This window comes from Rhinatrema bivittatum, chromosome 8 (assembly GCF_901001135.1).
Source record: "Rhinatrema bivittatum chromosome 8, aRhiBiv1.1, whole genome shotgun sequence".
NCBI lineage: Eukaryota > Metazoa > Chordata > Amphibia > Gymnophiona > Rhinatrematidae > Rhinatrema > Rhinatrema bivittatum.
Window position 1 is genome coordinate 78,035,484 of NC_042622.1, and position 20,447 is coordinate 78,055,930.

Below are 20,447 nucleotides of genomic sequence, written 5' to 3' on the forward strand. Positions count from 1 at the left end.
GAAGTTATTCTTTTGGCTTGTCCTCCTACTCAGGGCTAATGTGTAACTGAAGCCTGGATTTGAGTGAGCTAGCTTTTTTTTCTCTTTTTTTTTTGTGCCTGCAGAGAAAGGCCGAGATTTTTTTTTTTTTTGTGCTCAGTGACCATTATCTGCAAAGCTGCATTTTCAATATTGAACTTGGCATGCTAAGAGTTCTGAAGATAAAACAGGATTTTAATATAATTATTATAATATTATTTTGCATGGATATAATTTAAAAGCTTCTCTTGCTATTGTATCTTGTTGTTTGCCTATAATTGTTAAAATTTGGGGGATTTGAAGAGGTTATTGCACATATGTATAATTATAGGTTCTGATATAAGGATAAGGACTATGAATAAGATGAAGGTAGAAGAGGGCGGGAGGGTTCTTAAGCTCAGAATGTGTTCTCCTAGGACAAGCAGGATGGTAGTCCTCACAGATGGGTGACATCATCAGATAGACCCTGGCATGGAAAACTTGTCAAAGTTTCTAGAAGCTTTGACTGGCACACTGAGCATGCCACTATCCATGCGAGGTCCCCTTTCAGTCTTTTTTTTTTTTTTTTTTTTTCCCGCGTTGCAGTTGCCTCACGATTTTGAAATTCAGCTTTAAAAGGAAATTTTGTCTTCTTTTTCCTGGTTTTGGCTCCATCCAAACGCCGTGTCACCTCCTCAGCACAGTAGGTTAACTTCTACCTCCTCTGCGGTCGATTCCCGATGTGTCGTTCTTTGGTGGCCCGCTGGCCATCGACTGCTTACCAGTTATTCTTTTTCATGACGTCATCCGGTTTTCACTGTTGCCCCCAGTGCCTGCAGATCATGTCTGTCACGGATCTGCATGAGGTTTGTATCCTCTGCCTGGGTGGGGTGTCAGCTGTGCAATCAGATGACCCCCAAGGGCCGACGTTCGCGTCTTGATAACATGTAGAAACATTTTGGTCCCAAAACGTCTGCTCCTTCTACACCTGCATTGGAATCAACAACACCCTGGGGTTGAGGGGACCCACTCGATATGCTTTCCCTCTCTACACACCCGGCAGCATTGTCCAGGTACCATGGAGGCAGTGTCTGCCCTTCCATGGTCTCTCCACTTTCAAGGACATCTGGATCTTCAGCTTCCTCGGCACCAGGGAAAGACTGGGCCGAGCATCATGGGAGATGCTGCAAACACCAACACCGGTCTCCAGCAACGCATGGCACCAGTCCCGGTGTAGCATCGGCAACTGCCGTGCCACCATCAAAGTAACCCTGTGGTGAGGAGGCCCCATCCTCCGAAAGGCCCGGGAATCCCAGGTGTTCCCCACTGATAGTGCCAGGCACCGTGCCTTCTTGGAGCTCCGAGGAAGTGCCGGTGATGCCTCGTCCCGCTCCATCAGTCCTGTCCTCACAAGATTTCCAGGAGGAGTTGGACCGCAGGGTGCAGTGTGCGGTACTCCAAGCCCTACACAGCATTGAACTGCCCCCGCCACTGGCCCCCATACTGGTGCCAGAGCCCGTGCCAGCTATCTTGGCGCCCCTGCTTGAGCAACTGAATGTCATGATTGGAGTCCTCTTGATGCAACCGGTGCCCGAGGGACCCTCTGTTCCCCAGCAGCCACTGATGCCCCCCTCGGGAGCGGTTCCCATCTTTGGGCCCTCCAAGGAGGAAGATGCACTCTGACAGCCAACACTGTCCGGTGCAGTGATCCCAAGGCCTCCGTTCCCTGAGCCTTTGCCGGGGCCATCCGGCCTCCCAAGAACCCTGGTGCCTCCGCTACCACCAGGGCCATCAGCTCCAGCGGTGCCTTCGGTTCCCTCGAGGCTCTCTAAGCCTAGGTCTGGGGATTTGTGCAGACCTCACCTGCGCAGGCACCCAGGGACCTCAGTGAGGAAGAGAAAGTCCATATGATCCATGGGGAGATGACTCTTCTGAGTCTTCCTCTGAGATCTGACAATCCTCTCTCGGAGCCTTTGCCTCCAGAGGAAAGGCTGTCTCCCCCAGAGGACCTCTCCTTCGCGGATTTTGTACAGCCCATGGCCGAGACCATCCACTTCCAACTTCTCACAGAGGAGAATGCGAGGCATAAAATGCTGGAAGTTCTCCAATTCGGGAATTCCCCACAGGAGATAGTGGCTGTTCCCATCCATGATATCTTTAAGGACCTCCTCCTTCGGATGTGGGAACACCCGATATCCATTTCCCCAGTAAATAGGAAGGCGGATGCCACCTATTTGGTGCAACAGGCCTTGGGCTTCGAAAGGTGTCATCTCCCCCACCAGTCTGTGTTAGTGGAGTCTGCTCTCAAAAGAACCAAACACTCCCGCATCCATTCCAGGGCGAGAGCATAGGGAGCTAGATGCCTTTGGTAGGAAGGTATTTCAGGGCATCATGCTCATCGCCTTGATAGCCTCTTACCAGTTGTACATGACCCAGTACAATCGGAACCTATGGAAGTAGGTCCAAGAACTTGCAGAGCACTTACCGTAACAGCAGCGGGAGTCGTTCTCTGCTGTCACGCAACAAGGTCTTGAGGCAGGAAAACATGAGGTGAGATCCACCTATGACATCTTCGAGACCGGTGCCAGGGTGGCCACCATGGGCATCTGGGCCCGCAGGATGGCCTGGTTCCGTGCCTCTGACCTACAGCCAGAGGTTCAGGAGAAATTGGCTGACCTCCCCTGTACAGGAGAGAATCTTTTTGGGGACAAGGTCAGGGATGCGGGAGCCCAGTTGAAGGATCACCATAAAACTCTTCAGCAGCTATCCACCAGTGCTTCAGACCCGCTGCACCTCCCCTGGAGGTCCTTCTATAGGTGGCAGAAGTATTATCCCCCTGTCTCCCGGACTCGCATGCCCCATACTGCTTCCAGGGGCCGCCCTCATCAATAAAGAACTCCTAGACCCCAGCTGGCCCCCCAACAGGCCCCGGCTATGGGATTTTGACTGGAGGCTTGGAAGCATGAGCCAGCATGATGTACCCCTGACATTCAACCCCCCCCCCCCCCCCCCCAATTCTTGATCTCAGGGCTTTGAACAAGTTCCTCCAAAGGGAGAAAAATCAATATGGTTTGATCCCCTTACTCAAAAAGGGGGACTGGCTCTGCTCCTTCAACCTCAAGGATGCCTATGCCCACATCGCTATCTTCCCCAGAGACAAGAAGTATCTTTGCTTGTGGTGGGGAAGGCATAAGAACATGCCATACTGGGTCAGACCAAGGTTCCATCAAGCCCAGCATGCTGTTTCCAACAGTAGCCAATCCAGGCCATAAGAACCTGGCAAGTACCCAAAAACTAAGTATATCCCATGCTACTATACTAGTAATAGCAGTGGCTATTTTCTAAGTCAACTTGATTAATAGCAGGAAATGGACTTCTCCAAGAACTTATCCAAACCTTTTTTAAACCTAACTACACTAACTGCACTAACCATATCCCCTGACAACAAATTCCAGGGTATACTTGTGCGTTGAGTGAAAAAGAACTTTCTCCAATTAGTTTTAAATGTGCCACATGCTAACTTCATGGAGTGCCCCCTAGTCCTATTATCTGAAAGAGTAAATAACCGATTCACATTTACCCATTCTAGACCTTTCATGATTTTAAACACCTCTATCATATCCTTCCTCAGCCGTCTCTTCTCCAAGCTAAACAGTCCTATCCTCCTTAGTCTTTTCTCATAGGGGATCTGTTCCATCCCCTTTATCATTTTGGTTGCCCTTCTGTTTACATTCTCCATTGCAACTATATATTTTTTGAGATGCGGCGACCAGAATTGTACACAGTATTCAAGGTGCAGTCTCACCATGGAGCAATACAGAGACATTATGACATTTTCCGTTTTATTCGCCATTCCCTTCCTAAATATTCCTAACATTCTGTTTGCTTATTTGACTTCCGCAGCACACTGAGCTGACGATTTCAAAGTATTATCCACTATGAAGCCTAGATCTCTTTCCTCGGTGGTAGCTCCTAATATGGAACCTAACATCGTGTAACTATAGCATGGGTTATTTTTCCCTGTATGCATCACCTTGCACTTACCCACATTAAATTTCATCTGCCATTTGGATGCCCAATTTTCCAGTCTCACAAGGTCTTCCTGCAATTTATCACAATCTGCTTGTGATTTAACAATGAATAATTTTGTATCATCTGCAAATTTGATTACTTCACTCGTCATATTCCTTTCCAGATCATTTATAAATATATTGAAAAGCATGGGTCCTGAGGCACTCCACTGCCCACTCCCCTCCACTGAGAAAATTGTCCATTTAATCCTACTCTTTCCTGTCTTTTAACCAGTTTGTAATCCACAAAGGCTCACAACCAATACAGAGTGCTAACTTTTGTTTGGCCTCAGCCCCTTGCGTCTTCACCAAATGCCTGGCAGTGGTGGCAGCGTACCTCAGACGTTGTGCAGTGCACATCTTTCCTTACCTAGACGACTGGTTGGTCAAGAGTGTTAAGCGCCAGCGATTCCCAGGCAGGAGCACTGGTCGCTCAGGCCTTGTCAATGCAGGTGCTGCAGTCTCTGCGATTTGTTGTACACTACCCCAAATCCCATCTCTTTCCATCTCCCCAGCTGGACTTTATAGGAGCCAGGCTGGACACGGCTCAGGCAAAAGCGTATTTGCCCAGTGATCGGGCTCTTGCCCTATCCTCTGTGGCAATCTTGGTGCAGTCTGTCAGTGCCTGCCTACTGTTTTCCTTGTTGGGCCACATGGCAGCCATTGTTCATGTTACCCCATTAGCCCGTCTCTGTATGAGCAGAGCACAATGGACATTGCAGTCTCAATGACAGCAGGCATCCCAGGACCTTGAGGCCCATGTCGCCATCACAGAACCTCTGAGAGTCTTTCTAACCTGATGGGAGAATCTCTCCAATCTGGAGCAGGGGATCCCCTTCCAGGCTGCCCTGCCTCAAGTAGTGCTAATGATTGATGCCTCTCCTCAGGGCTGGGGAGCCCTTGTGGACAATCTCCACATACAGGGTCAATGAACCGCTCAAGAAGCTCTATGCCAGATAACCTTCTTGGAGCTTCGGACAATTTGTTATGTGCTTTGGGCATTCCGAGACTGCTTGTCCCACAAAGCGATCCTGATCCAAACAGACAATCAGGTTGCAATGTGATACATCAACAAGCAAGGAGGCACAGGGTCGTTCCCACTCAGCTAGAAATATGAATACTTTCTTGATCCTTAAAGGCTGAGAGAGGGAGAGAGGGCATCCTTTGTGGGGAAACGAGGGAACCATAACCATTGGCTTTCAATCTCCTCATGTCCATGGGTAGAGCAAAGGAAGGGTCACCAAACCCCCCCACCTACCCACCGCTCACCCAGCTCTACTGGAGTGATGGTTCCTAACACCCCTGAGAGTATTCCTTTCTTTCTTCCTTTCCTTTTTTGAATCTCCAGACTGCAGGTTTTGCACCTCTACCATAAATAATAACATACATTTAGTCCATAAATTGATTTAAAAATCCCTTTGGCTAGATGGCTATCTGAAAGTGGTTTTACCATACAAGATCGGACATTTCATTCATGCGTCAAACATCTTAAGGAGATTTCCTTTAGCATGGACATAAGGGAAATACAATATAAATTTTTGAGATGGGCCTACATCTCTCAAGTACTTGCATTTAAAGTGGGCATATCTGAAACAGATTTATGTGTCAAATGCAACTTGGAAGAAGGTATATTGTCACATTGTTTTTGATCCTGTTCTCAGATTCAACTATTCTGGATTAAAGTGGCAAATTATATCTCGATTATATTGGGTTATAATGTGGTGAGGACACCTGTCTATGCTTTTTGAACGGTTTCCCCTATTGTTTTTCAGGACAAAGGGTGACTTCTTATTTATTAGAAAAGCCTGTATTCTGGATAAAAAAAACTATTCTATTGAGTTGGAGGGAAAAGGATACGCCTTCCTTTTGGCAATAGCATAATCTGTTACATAATATGATGCAGATGGAAAATATGGCTTCTAATGTGTCTTATAAGCAAAGATGTTGCTTCATGACTATTTGGGAAAAGTATATTCAGTCATTACCTTCAAAAATGAGGAGCTTGATCCTAAACAGTGGCAGATAGCTGATATTGCAAGAAGTTTTAATCGTTATTGCAAGTGCTGATAGGTCTCATGTTTATTATATTGTGGGAATGTGATTAGGTTGCATTGTGTTTACCTATTGTATTATTGTACGGTTCTTTTTTTGGGGGGAGGGTACATTTATAAGGAGGGGAGGGGAAGGAGATGGAGGGATAAAATTGGAAAAATGTTTATTGCTAAAAGGTGTTTTGTTTTTTTTTGTCGAGTTTTATATACCACTGTTCGGTTTCACCATCACAACAGGTGTATAAGAAACCCTATACTTTGAAGGTTTATATGTATGATTGTTTTTCTTTTTTCCACTAAACAGTTTGAACATAGAGTAAAGCAACATATCCAAATAAACGGATGTAAAAATACATCAAGCGAAAAAAATAAGTAAAAAAAAAAGGTGGGCCAAATGTTTCTTCAAAGGAAATTTTTTTGGAGAAGATCTAGGAAAGCTGGTGAAACCATGAGGGGGAATCAAAATTTCCTAGCTTGCTTGAAGACAAGCCTTAAAAAATATCGCAACTAGCTCTGGCTAGGATCCACTTTAGGAATTCCAAACATTTGATGCTGGGAAGTTCAGCAGGTGGCCAGCGGTTTAGACCCTTTACTAGATTCCAGTCCTATTGGAACTCCAAGAAGAGAGTCTTGGGATGGGGAGGGGGTTGTCTGGAAGTTCCTGGACCTTCCAGTGAAGGTGTGGGAGACTACTGCACTGATATAAAGGCTAAATAGGCAGTTATCAGCCTTTCACCGTAAGATAGGTCCACAATACGTCGCATCAGTGGGTCTTAGGAGTCATTGGGGATGACTATGATCTGGAGCTTTCCCGTCCTATTTCAGACACTTTTAAGGTTTTCCCATGTCATTCCATGAAGAAAAGGAAGCCATACATATGACACTTTTGTGATTGATGCATATGGGGATGGTGGTTCCTGTCCTGTCCTCCCAGAGAGAACTCAATTTATTTTAGGGTACCTAAGAAGGAGAGTATATTTCACCCTATTCCGGACTTGAAGCAGGTCGACAAGGCTTTGGAGGTGTTCCACTTCAGGATGTAGACTCTGACGTTTATAGTAGCAATGCAACAAGGAGAATTTTTTATGTCATTAGATCTGAAGCAGGTGTTTCTTGAGTATCCCTCAGATTAGTCTAGATGCATGTGTTTTTCTCCCCTACCAACAGATGGAGACAGAGAAGAAAATCTTTACTGAGATTGTGTTAGTAAAGTCAGTGTGTCACCTGCAGTCCCTCAGTATTTCTCTGTCACCAGCAGATGGTAGAGGTGCAAAACCTGCAGTCTGGAGATTCAAAAAAGAAAAGGAAGAAAAAAAGGAGTACTCTCAGGAGTGTTAGGCACCACGAGGGACCATCACCCCAGTAGAGCGGGTGGTGGGGGGGGGGGGGGGGGAGTTGGTGACCCTTCCTTTGGCTCTACCCATGGACGTGAGGCGATAGAAAGCCAGTGGTTATGGTTCCCTCATTTCCCCACAAAGGACGCCCTCTCTCAGCCTTTGAAGGATCAGGAAAGTATTCATATTTCTAGCTGAGGGAATGTCTCTGATTGCAGGGCCAATGGGATAGATGTCAGCACGATCTGCGGTGAGGGAGGCTAGGCTCCAGTCATTGCCACCATGGGCCATTTATGCGCACTTTTGGCAGTCTCACATGCAAATCAGGGATAGCATCCAGTTTGGGCATACAGGCCGGAGTAAAGCGCCCAATTTGGACACCCAACCTGAGGCATCTGGCACTGCAAAGGACACCCAGGTTGGGTGTACATCTTAGGCGCACACGGTGGTTGAGCATAGGAAACACTGCCAGGCCTTTTTCATCAGAAGGCATATTTAAATGCAGTGGGACTCTGCAAGAGGTATGCAAATGGAGGGGAAGGCAGCTTTAACTCGACGGCATTTATGGATGGGGACAAAAAATCTACCTGTTTGGTGAAGGCCATAAAGCAGGTACTTCCTGGCAGTGCAAAAATAGTGGCCATTTTAGAGCCATCCACTGTGGTGCAGGAAGGAATGGGGGAGAGACTGCCTTCTCCTCCACCATTATCCCCAGCCATGCAGGGCCTTGATACTGCTCCAGAGGAGACTGAGGAGTCTTTGGGTTCACACAACGATTTGGGGAGGCATTTTTAGTGGATTTTGTGCTCTTATTGCACAAGGCTTATTTGGTCAGAAAGGAGACGGGGGGGGGGGGGGGGGGGGGAACACTCCTGCTCGAGCAGTCCCTCACGTCCAAGTACTTCACACAGGGTGTTCCCTCCAGGGAGGAGTCAAAGCTGCCCAGCGAACCTCCAAAGCTGGACTGCAGAGCAGTTGGAGAACTGGATGGGGGGGTGAGGGAGATGGAGCCTCCACAGGATCACAAAGAGGACGATGATCCTGCCAAAAAGGAAGAGATTCCAGTGGTGGAGGGAGACAATCCCAAAGTGGTTAGTCTTTTCTGGAGGGAAGAGTTGTTTCCCCTGATTCCTCAGGTGTTGAAGAGCTGGGTATTAAGTAGGTCCAGGAAGAGTTGGAGCATGAGGGAGTTGATCCCATCATGGATGGGCTTTGGAGCCCAACGAAAGCATTTTCCTTCCAGTGGATGGTTAACAAGCTAGTAGTCCAGGAGTGGGATACTGCTGAAGCTGGGCTGAAAGTGGGTAGGGCAATGATAAAGCTATACCCACTGCCGGGGAGGCGCATTGGAGCTCTTGCAGCTGCCCAAGGTGGATGCGTTGGTCTCTGCTGACACTAAGAAGACTAACATTAGGTGGTAGCAAGTTTGGCAACGCTGAAGGATGCTCAGGACTGGAAGATGGAGATACATCTTAAGAAGATGTTTGAAGTCTCAGCGCTGGGCATCCATGTGGCGGTGTGCAGTAGCTTCATGGCACAGGCTTGCACTGGGTTCAACAAATCCAGGTGCAGGGGTTGGGAACCTCTCCCTCAGCCAAGCAGGCGGTGTGATTGGAGTCTGGGGTAGCCTACATTACAGATGCCTTGTATGACGTGTGCACGTCCCCCTGGAATATGATGTCTGTGGTCTCTATCAGATGGCTTCTGTGGTTGCATAAATTGGTTGGCCAATGTCAGTTCCAAGTTGCAGTTGGGGACTTTTCCTTTTAAAGGCAAACTGCTGTTTGGCGAAGACGTGGAACACAGGTAGTAAAGCACTTGGGCGAGTCTAAGGAGCAGAAAAGTTTCTTGAGCAGGAACAGATACAGAGATGCAAGGCAGTACAGCCATGGTAGAGGGCATTGTCGCAAAGACAGGAGACAGGTAGGTCACAGTCCTTTGGGGGTTTGTGTAAGCCCATCCAGGAGAAAGCCAGCCAAGGAGCTGGAGGAGCTAAAGGTGCCCAATGAAATGAGGCTGGTCCAATCTTTTCCAGAAGTAATAGGACGGCTGGCTGTCTTTTATGAGGAATGGGCCAAAATTATGACGGACCAGTGGGTCCTGGCAGTCACAAGAGATGCCTACACCTTCGAATTTGCTAGTTCAATATGCAAAGTCTACATGGCCGCCTCTTGTGCCTCCAGCGTCAAACGAAAAGCAGTTTGGCCCACAGTGGAGCAGCTTTGAAAGCTAAAGAAATAATCCCAGTGCCCCAGGGAGAGTGAGGCTGCAGAAGGTACTTAGTCTATTTTGTGATGCCAAAGAAGGAGGGGACTTTTCAACCCATTCTGGACCTGAGGAAGGTGAATGCGGCCCTGTGGGTGCCACATTTCTGGATGGAGACTTTGCACTCCATGCTTGCAGTCGTCCATAAAGAAGAATTTCTGTTGTCTCTCAATTTTACAGAAGCTTATCTTTATATTCCCATCCAGCTAGAGCATCAGACGTTTCTGAGGTTCGCAGTGCTGGGAGAACACTTTCAGCTACAAACACTTCTGTTTGGGCTAGCAACGGCCCTGCAGACTTTCACCAAGGTAATTGTGGTAGTGGCAACTGCTCTTTGGAGAGAGAGCATCCTGATGCATCTGTATCTGGACGACTGGCTCATCTTGTAAAGCTCTGTTACGCTGCATTATTTGTTATCTGGAAACCGATGTGATGTTCCCAACGAATGTCGGTCTATAAAAATGTTAAATAAATAAATAAATAAATCTGAGCAAAGTTGAAGGAGTTATGTCAGTACATGGTTCAACAGGTTATGCCGCAGTTGCAGGCTCTGGGCTGGGTAGTGAATTTATCAAAGAGCAAGTTGGTCCTCACCCAGTCACTGAAGTATCTCAGTGCGTGCTTCGACACTGCTATAGGAAAGGTGTTTCTCATGGAAGAGAGAATGTGAAATTTCAGGTACAGGTTGAGAAGTTATGGCTGCTCATACCCAGAGTTTGGGATTATTTACATGTCCTAGGTTCTATGGCGTCTATGCTAGATCTATTCCCTGGGCATTCGCACATAGGCAGCTTCTCCAGAAGGCACTGCTATCCTGCTGGAACCCTCAGTAGGAGTATTTTCAACTTCGGCTACCCTTGCAGAGGGAATCCAGGTTCAGGCTCTCCTGGTGGCTTTCTTGGGTCAATTTGAAGCTGAGCATGGAGTTGGAGATTCCGAATTGGGGTATCATCTGTCAGGGGCAGATGGCGCAAGTCCAGAGGTCAGCGGAGGGAACTTTGTGGTTTATCAATCAATTGGAGAAGCAAGTGGTTCACAAAGCATTGCGTTGTTTTCTTCTTTTCTTGTGTAAGCAGGCAGTCAGAGTCCTTTCGGACAATACTACAGCCATGGCTTACATTAACCACCAAGGCGGGACAAGGAGTCACATAGTGTCCCAGGAGGCCCAGGAGCTTTTTCTCTGGGTGAATCAGCATCTAGTGGCCTTAGCATCTGGACATGTTCTAGGGGTAGACAATGTTCAAGCGAATTTTCTCATCAGGAATATGCTAGCCCTGGGGAGTGGAAGCTGTCAGAAGTGATGGCTCTCATTTGCGCCAAATGGGGCGTTCTTGTGTTGGACTTGATGGCATTGAGGAGGAATGCCAAAGCACATCACTTCTTCAGTTGCAGGCAGGAGATTGGAGTTGAAGGCCTTGATGCTCTAGTCCTTCTGTAGCCACCCAGGATCCTTTTGTATGTATTTGCTTCATGGCCTCTAGTTGGCAGGGTTCTATGACAGATCAAAGCTTATCCAGGAAAAGTTATCCTAATAGCTCCAGAATGGCTGTGGCAACCATGGTTTGCAGATTTGTTGAATCTGAGAGTGGACAGACTTCTTTGGCTGGGGCATCTGCCCCACTTCTTCATCAAGGTCCAGTTGTCTTGAACAGGCAGATCACGTTTGAAAAGAAGTGATCCACCTGTCGGCTTGGCTTTTGAGAGGAAGTTTTAGAGCAGGGCTTCCCAAACCTTTAGCCAATGTGACCCCATTTTAGCACTTGTAAATTCACATGACCCCAGAGGACAGCCAAACGTAATTTGCGGGGTTGTAGTTTGCCTCCAACAATCCCTCCACTCACCGTTCCTGCATTCCAGCTGAACCCCTCTTACATCCCCCAGTTCCTCTCCCCTTCCCAGCCTAGCCTCTCGCTCACCCACTCCAGCTTTTTACATCCTCCCCACTGAGCCTCTCTCACCTCCAAGCCATTTTTGTAACCCCAATTGATCTGTCATCCCCTTCCTCTCTCTTTTCTCACATACTCCCCCCCCCCAGTTGATACTCACCTCTAGCTCCTCTCTTGCATCCCCCTCTCATCTTCCACAGCCAATCCTTCTCCCACTGATCCAGCCCTCAAACCCTTCCTATATCTGATCCCTCCCTTCAAACAGCCCCCATCCAAACATCCCCTTGACTACGATCAGCAGCAACATTTTCCTTTGGGCCTCAGGCAATAAGTGGATGACAACTAGTGGGAAGAGAGGGCTGGCTGATGATAGGGGTAACATTTTTCTCTTAGGTAAGTTCAGTGATGGGAGAGGATAGAGAAGTGACAACCTGCACAGACCTGTGCACACTGCCCCCTCTTCCTCAATGGCTGGTCCAATGCCTGATGTTGATCTGCAACTGGCAGCAGCATTAGTAATGAAAGTCAGCACAGGATCTGTGAGCCAGTAAAAACTCACAGGCCCTGCAGTGGCCCCAGTCCCTCCTCACACATGGCTTCCTGTTAACATGGAAACTCAAGCAAGGGCGGGACCATTTCAGGACCTGAGAGAGCATGCTAGCTCAAACGATCCCATGCTGATTTCTACTACTTCTGCAGCTGGTGATGTATGGAGAGGACTGCCCTTTGAGGCAATTGTGACCTCAGCTGGAGGTTTTGTGACCCCATTTGGGGTCCCGACCCACAGTTTGGGAAGCTCTGCTTTAGAGATTGAATGGGTACTTGGAGGAGGCCATTACGACATTGCTTCAAGCTAGGAGACTTTCCATGTCATTGGCTTATTTCAGGGTGTGGAAAGTTTTTGAGGTGTGGTGTCCTGGGGAGGGGATCTCCCTTCTTTAGGCATTAGTTTCTCAAATTCTTGTTTTTTTTGTAGAAAGGGCTGGCATACTACTCCCTCCAGGTGCAGGTGGCAGCCTTGGGCTGTTTTTGGGGTAAGCTGTAAGGGTTGTCCTTGGTCTCACATCTAGATGAAGTTAATTCCTTCGAGGGGTGAAACATCTGCAGCCTCCAGTGAGGTGGGTGTTTCCATTGAGGAAGATGAATTTGATCTTGTGGGCTCTTTGTGGTTCTCCTTTTGAGCTATTGCAAAAGTTGTCATTGAAGGACTTTACGCTGAAAGTGGCCTTCCTATTGATATTATGTTCAGCTAGGTGGATTTCAGAACTTCAGGTGTTGTTTTGTAGGGACCCCTTTCTTCAGATTTCAGGAGGATGGGGTATCTTTACATATGGTGCCTTCCTTTTTGCTAAAGGTAGTGTCTTCCTTTCACCTCAGTCAGTAGAATTTCCAGTCTTTCAGGATTTGGATCTTTGGATCCACAAGTGAGAGAGCTCCATTTGTTGGATGTATTCGAGCTCTGCTATGTTGTCTGAACATCCCCAATAGCTTTAGGAAAATGGAACATTTGTTTGTGCTGTTTGGCGGAGTGAATAACTGGAACAAGACTTTTAAGGCTACCATTTCACATTGGCTAAAAGAGGCCATTGTGTCTGCTTACATATGTAAGGAACGTCCAATTCTGGTAGGTCTATGGGCCCACTCCACTAGAAAACCAGCAGCATCCTAAGCGAAATGAAAGCTTGTCTCTCTGCAGGAGATCTATCGAATGGCGACCTGGTCTTCATGCCACGCTTTCAGGAGGCATTACCAGCTAGATGTCTGGGGCACCAGAAATGGCAAGCTTTGGGGAGAGTGTACTGTGTGCGAGTCTTTCAGGTTCCAGCCCAGTTTAGGGGTGCTTGGGTTCATCCCATGCATTTAGACTGATCTGGGAGATGCTCAAGAAAAGAAAATTGGTTCTTACCTGCTAATTTTTGTTCCTGTTGTTCCACAGATCAGTCCAGAGCCCTGCCCTCTCTGGAAAAAAGCTATTCAGTCTGTATGTATACAATAAGACATATTGCTTGAATTTAATTTTTTCAATTTGTGGTTCAAAGGGTTCAGCTTTGGGACTGTGCTGTTTTCCCCTGCTCATTTGATAGTGGGGACGTTGTTATAGTTCAGTTATATCTTGGCTTGGGTACAGTGAAATACTGAGGGGACTGACTTAAATAACACAGTCTCAGTAAAGCTTTTCTTCTCTGACTCCGTCTCTTGGTAGGGGAGAAAACCTCATGCATCTGGACCGAACTGTGAGACTACAGGAATTAATACTAGGTAAAAAAAACAATTTTCCTATCTAGATTTACTGGTAAAAGAAGGGCTTCAGAATTATCTTTTCTTTCCTGTAATTTGGGGGCAATTTTAGTGTTAGACTGCCTCTTTTAGGTTGGATATGGCTCCAATATCTTTTTCCAAGGTGATGGCTATGGTGACAGCGGTATTTGTGTCTGGACAATCGGTTGATCTGAGTGAAGTTAGTCAAGAAAAATGAATCAATGACAGCTAGAATGATGCAGTTATTGCAGGATAAGCAATTTATTACCTTCTCAATCCCTGGAATACCTGGGGTTCAGTTAGGAACCAAGGAAGTCCGCATCTGATTGACAGGTGTAAGGAACTGGAAGTTACATTACTAGGTGCATAGTTTATTGCGGATTCAGCGATCCACGGTGTGGATTTATAAAAACATAAGAAATTGCCATGCTGGGTCAGACCAAGAGTCCATCAAGCCCAGCAACCTGTTTCCAACAGAGGCTAAACCAGGCCACAAGAACCTGGCAATTACCCAAACACTAAGAAGATCCCATGCTACTGATGCAATTAATAGCAGTGGCTATTCCCTAAGTAAACTTGATTAATAGCAATTAATGGACTTCTCCTCCAAGAACGTATCCAAACCTTTTTGAACCCAGCTACACTAACTGCACTAACCACATCTTCTGGCAACAAATTCCAGAGCTTTATTGTGCGTTGAGTAAAAATAATTTTCTCCGATTAGTCTTAAATGTGCTACTTGCTAACTTCATTGAATACCCCCTAGTCCTTCTGTTATTCGAAAATGTAAATAACCGATTCACATCTACTTGTTCAAGACCTCTCATGATCTTAAAGACATCTATCATATCCCCCCTCAGCCGTCTCTTCTCCAAGCTGAACAGCCCTAACCTCTTCAGCCTTTCCTCATAGAGGAGCTGTTCCATCCCCTTTATCATTTTGGTTGCCCTTCTCTGTACCTTCTCCATCGCAACTATATCTTTTTTGAGATGCAGCTACCAGGTTTGTACACAGAATTGAAGGTGCGGTCTCACCATGGAGCGATACAGAGGCATTATGACATTTTCCGTTTTATTAACCATTCCCTTCCTAATAATTCCTAACATTCTGTTTGCTTTTTTGACTGCTGCAGCACACTGAACCGATGATTTTAAAATATTATCCACTATGATGCCTAGATCTTTTTCCTGGGTGGTATCTCCTAATATGGAACCTAACATCGTGTAACTACAGCAAGGGTTATTTTTCCCTATATGCAACACTTTGCACTTGTCCACATTAAATTTCATCTGCTATTTGGATGCCCAATCTTCCAGTCTTGCTAGGTCCTCATGTAATGTATCACAATCCGCTTGTGATTTAACTATTCTAAATAATTTTGTATCATCCGCAAATTTAAGAACCTCACACGTCGTATTCCTTTCCAGATCATTTATATATATATATATATATATATATATATATATTGAAAAGCACCGGTCCAAGTACAGATCTCTGAGGCACTCCACTGTTTACCCTTTTCCACTGAGAAAATTGACCATTTAATCCTACTTTCTGTTTCCTGTCTTTTAACCACTTTGTAATCCACGAAAGGACATCGCCTCCTATCCCATGACTTTTTCGTTTTCTTAGAAGCCTCTCATGAGGGACTTTGTCAAATGCCTTCTGAAAATACAAATACACTACATCTACCGGTTCACCTTTATCCACATGTTTATTAACCCCTTCAAAAAAATGAAGCAGATTTGTTAGGCAAGACTTCCCTTGGGTAAATCCATGTTGACTGTGTTCCATTAAACCATGTCTTTCTATATGCTCTACGATTTTGATCTTGAGAATAGTTTCCACTATTTTTCCCAGCACTGAAGTCAGGCTCACTGGTCTATAGTTACCCGAATCGCCCCTGGAGCCTTTTTTTAAATATTGTGGTTACATTGGCCGCCCTTCAGTCTTCAGGAACAATGGATGATTTTAATGATAGGTTACAAATTTTAACTAATAAATCAGAAATTTCATTTTTGAGTTCCTTCAGTACCCTAGGATGCATACCATCTGGTCCAGGTGATTTGCTACTCTTTTAATTTGTCAATCTGGCCTACTACATTTTCCAGGTTCACAGTGATTTTGTTCAGTTCGTCTGACTCATCACCCCTGAAAACCATCTCCGGAACTGGTATCTCCCCAACATCCTCATTGGTAAACATGGGTATTGCATTTCATGGTGGCTGCCATGGATTTAGTTCCTTTGGCAAAGGCGCAAATGAAATCCTTGCTGAGGGCCTTATTCTTTTCTGTCTCATGTGTATTCCATGAGGCTACCTCTGAAAATGTAATTCAGGGAGAGTTTTCTTTGGAGCTGGTATGCAAATGTCTGGAAGTGGAGTGGATAAAAGTGACCTCAGATGCTAGTCTCTGTCAAGATTTAGTGGCTCAGGGCACTTGAAATGTGACAAAAAAACAAGTGGTATATCAATTGGTTGGAAACCAGAGTGATACAGAAGGCATTCTTCAGTTTTCTCCTAAACTTAAGGGTCAGGTGGTCAGGATTTTGTCAGCCAGTGCTTCAATGGTGGCATGTGTGTTTTCCTGAGATGGGACCAGGTGTTGGCATGTGGTGGAAGAGATAGATCATCTATTAGATTGGGCAGAGAAGCATGTAAAAGGGTCTTTCTGCCACTCGTATAGTGAGAGTGGAGAACGTATAAGCAGACTTTCTCAGTTGCAGCAGACTAGACCCTGGAGAATAGAGTCTGTCCTAGGAGGTACTCTCTCAGGTTGTGTCCAAATGAGGAGAACCAGTGGTGGATTTGATGATGGTCAATAGCAGTACATAAGTGCAAAGATTTTTCAGCTGAAGAAAGGTAAAAGGATCATCCAGTTTAGCTGTCCTGATTCAAGACCCTGGCCAGTTTAGGGTCTTCTTTAGATGTTCCCTCCATTGCCTCTGGCATGCAGAGTCTTGCAAAAGATTCCCAGGCATCGGTTGCTAGGGTTATTGGTAGCTGCTGGCTGGTAAAGGCATCCCTGGTGTACAGGTCTAGTGAGGATGCTGGACGTGATCTTTTGTTGTTAACTCAAGTGCTGGTGGATCACAAGGATCCGTCTTGTTTGTTGTTTTTTGGTTTTTTTTTACAGCTTGGCCCTTGAGAGAGTTCATCTGTCAGGGACTTGTTCTCTTGTGATCCTTGATTGGGAGACCCGCCCCCTCTGATGTCACTGAGGACTGTGACGGATGTTAAACGGCGCCATAACACCATGTTCTTCCCTTGTTAACAATCCCCATATTTAAATGTTTAATGTATTTGACAAAGGTAACACATAAGTTCCTGCAAATTTTGTTTAAATGTAAACCGATGTGATATGTAAAATCGAACACCGGTATATAAAAGTAAATAAATAAAATAAATAAATAAAATTTCCCTAGTGCATTCCCTAAGAAAAAGCAAAACTATAAGTGTCTGCATACAGGGAAGAAAACCAGTACTAGATCAACTTGTCCTGAAAATCTGAACCCAGTTGGCAATCCTAGTCAGAGAAGGGATATTCTTAGAAGGTTCTAAAAATTATTTTGTGGAAGAGTCTGGGAGTTTGAGTTCTGACCCTCAGTTAAAAAGATCTCAGCAAGAAGATCTTTGGTACTGGATATTTTAGAATTCCTGCATGGGATATTGGATAAGGATTAGCTTTTAACTTCCTAAAAATACAGTTATCAGCTATTGCCTGTTATAGATGTTGCTTGATGGGCTCTTATCATCGCATCCTGTTGACTTGTTCTTTCAGGAGTGAAGCATATTTGGTCTCCTGTGAGAAAATCAGTACCTGCCTGGAATCTGAATTTGGCATGGACATACCTGGTTGGTCATCCATTTGAGCCTCCAGTAGAGGGCTTGCTTAAGCTGTTTACTGTTAAGGTAATGTTTTTTGCTAGCAGTCTCTTACACCAGACAAATTTTGGAGCTGCAGCTCTGGTGTAGGGAGTCCTTTTTTTGAGTTTTTCAGATGAGGCAGTGCAGATTTACATGGTTCCTTCATTCCTCCCTATGGTGGTTTTGTCCTTTTCATCTTAACCAGAAGAGTATGCTCAACTTGGTTGTTTAGATGTTGAGGGTTTTTTTTTGCAATATTTGAAAGTCACTAATAGTTTCAGAACCTCGGAGCATCATTTTATTCTGTTTAGTGGTTCTAGAAAGAGCAGAGCAGCTTTGAAGGCTTCAATAGCTCGTTGGATTAATTGATAGCGGAGGTTTACATATCTAAAGCATTGCCGCTTCCCAAGACATTGAGGGCATACTTTACCAGGGTGCAGGCAGCTTGGTAATCAGAGCTTAGCCTGGTGTCACCTTTGAAAATTTATAGAGCGACAATCTGGTCTTCCTTGCATACTTCTTCAAAGCACTATCATCTCGACTTTAGAGCCAGGAAAAAGACTTCCTTTAGTTCAGAATTTTTGAGGTTATACTTGGCAGTGTTCCCCCCAATTCCCCCCCCCCCATGTTGAAGGATAGCTTGGGCAAATTCAATGGGTGTAGACTGGTCTAGCTGGATGAAAAGAGAGGAGAAATTTAATTCTTACCTGATAATTTATATTCCTTGAGTCCAGTCAGACTAGTCCAGGACCCTCCCTGTTCTGCCAAGTGTATTATTTTCCTGATTCATTTTCAGAACAACTGCTTATGTGTGCTACTTGGGTATTAAGGTAATTAACCTTACCAAAGAAAGCAGAATATTTCTGTTCCATTTCTTGTTTTCTGTTTGTTCTCCTTTGGAAGCCCTCTGTTATATATATAGGGGGTGAGGGAAAGGTTTAGTGTATTAAAAATATGTCTTAGCTTGCTACATAGAAATACTATCAGGCTGAGTTCAGCAAGGGAGACTTTATAATAACAAGCTTTTTAATCTCTCCACCTGCTGGTTTGCATAAACCAATGCATATGTACTGGTTTAGCTGAATTCAAGAAAAGAAAATTATCAGGTAAGAGTTAATGTATCCTTTCTCTGTTTGTCCTGTCTTTAAATATTTTTATTTGGTATTACTATTTTAAGCTTACTAGCTTACTGTAATTCTGTGAGGATGTCTCTTTACCATATCACATTGTGAATAAAGAACAAGTCGCTTACCATCACAAGGATCCTACTGCTGAAACTTACAGTGCTAGGAGTGCGAAGAACTTTTCAGGCTGCAAGACAAGGAAAATATGAATGCAGTTTTGCATTCCCCCTGCCCTATGAGAGTCCTGATCTCTGTAAGCTATCATTTCATGAATGAGGAAGTTGATAACTTGTAATATGTTTTTAGCTTTCACTCAGGCCGATACAGTACAGTGCGCTCCGACGGAGCGCACTGTTAACCTGCCACTAGACGCGCGTTTTCCCTTACCCCTTATTCAGTAAGGGGCGGAAAACGAGCGTCCAACCTGCCGAACCTAATAGCGCCCTCAACATGCAAATGCATGTTGACAGCCCTATTAGGTATTCGCACGCGATTCAGAAAGTAAAATGTGCCGCCAAGCCACACATTTTACTTTCAGAAATTAGCGCCTACCCAAAGGTAGGTGCTAATTTCTTCGGGCACCGGGAAAGTGCACAGAAAAGCAGTAAAAACTGCTTTCTGTGCACCCTCCGACTTAATATCATGGCGATATTAACTCGGAGGTCCCAAAGAGTAAAAAAAAAAAGTAAAAAGAAAAAAAAATTTGAAATCGGCCGGCGGCTGTCGGGTCGAAAACCGGACGCTCAATTTTGCCGGCGTCCGGTTTCCAAGCCTGTGGCTGTCAGTGGGCTCGAGAACCGACGCTGGCAAAATTGAGCGTCGGCTGTCAAACCCGCTGACAGCCGCCGCTCCTGTCAAAAGGAGGCATCTCCTTCTGCCCGTTTCTACCGCTGGGCCTCATTTAAATACTGTATCGCTGTGTAGCATAGGATAAGTCTGGAAAAATTTTTACCACATTATCACAAAAGGATATAGGGTAAGCTGAGAAATATTTCCTCATTACCTTATTTAGGTCTAGAAAATTTTGAAAGGTAACTAACTAATAATACCCCCCTATCTATTACCCTTTCGGAATTCTCCAAGAAATTCGAAAGGTTTCCTTGAAAAGGTAACTCCAAAGTATTTACTGCAGGGTTTCTTTTTGGTAAAAAATAGCATACACTAATTACAGGTAATTCCTCTAAAGAGAATAACAAAGCTTCCTGAAAAAATTGATGTAAAGTTTCCATGGGAACTTGTCCAACCACCCTGGGAAAATTTAGCAATCTTAGGTTTAATCGTTTGGAGTTATTTTCAGAGGTTTCCAATCTTCTAAACAAGTATTCCCTATCTTTAGCTACTATAGCTTGAAATTCCTGGTTCTTTTTCTCTCTATCTTCTAACTTTTGAATTCTATCGGCAGAGAGTTTGACCTACCGGCAAGAGGCGATTAGTATGGGTTTTTCCTATGTCCTGAAATTCCCTTGCAAATGCATGTTAAAGAAAGAGCAAGATGTGTTTGTATTTTTCCTACCCGAGCAATTAAAGAATTTCATCGAGCAAAGAAGACTAGTTACATCTTCCCCACTGTCTAGTGTGTAGATAAAATATATATT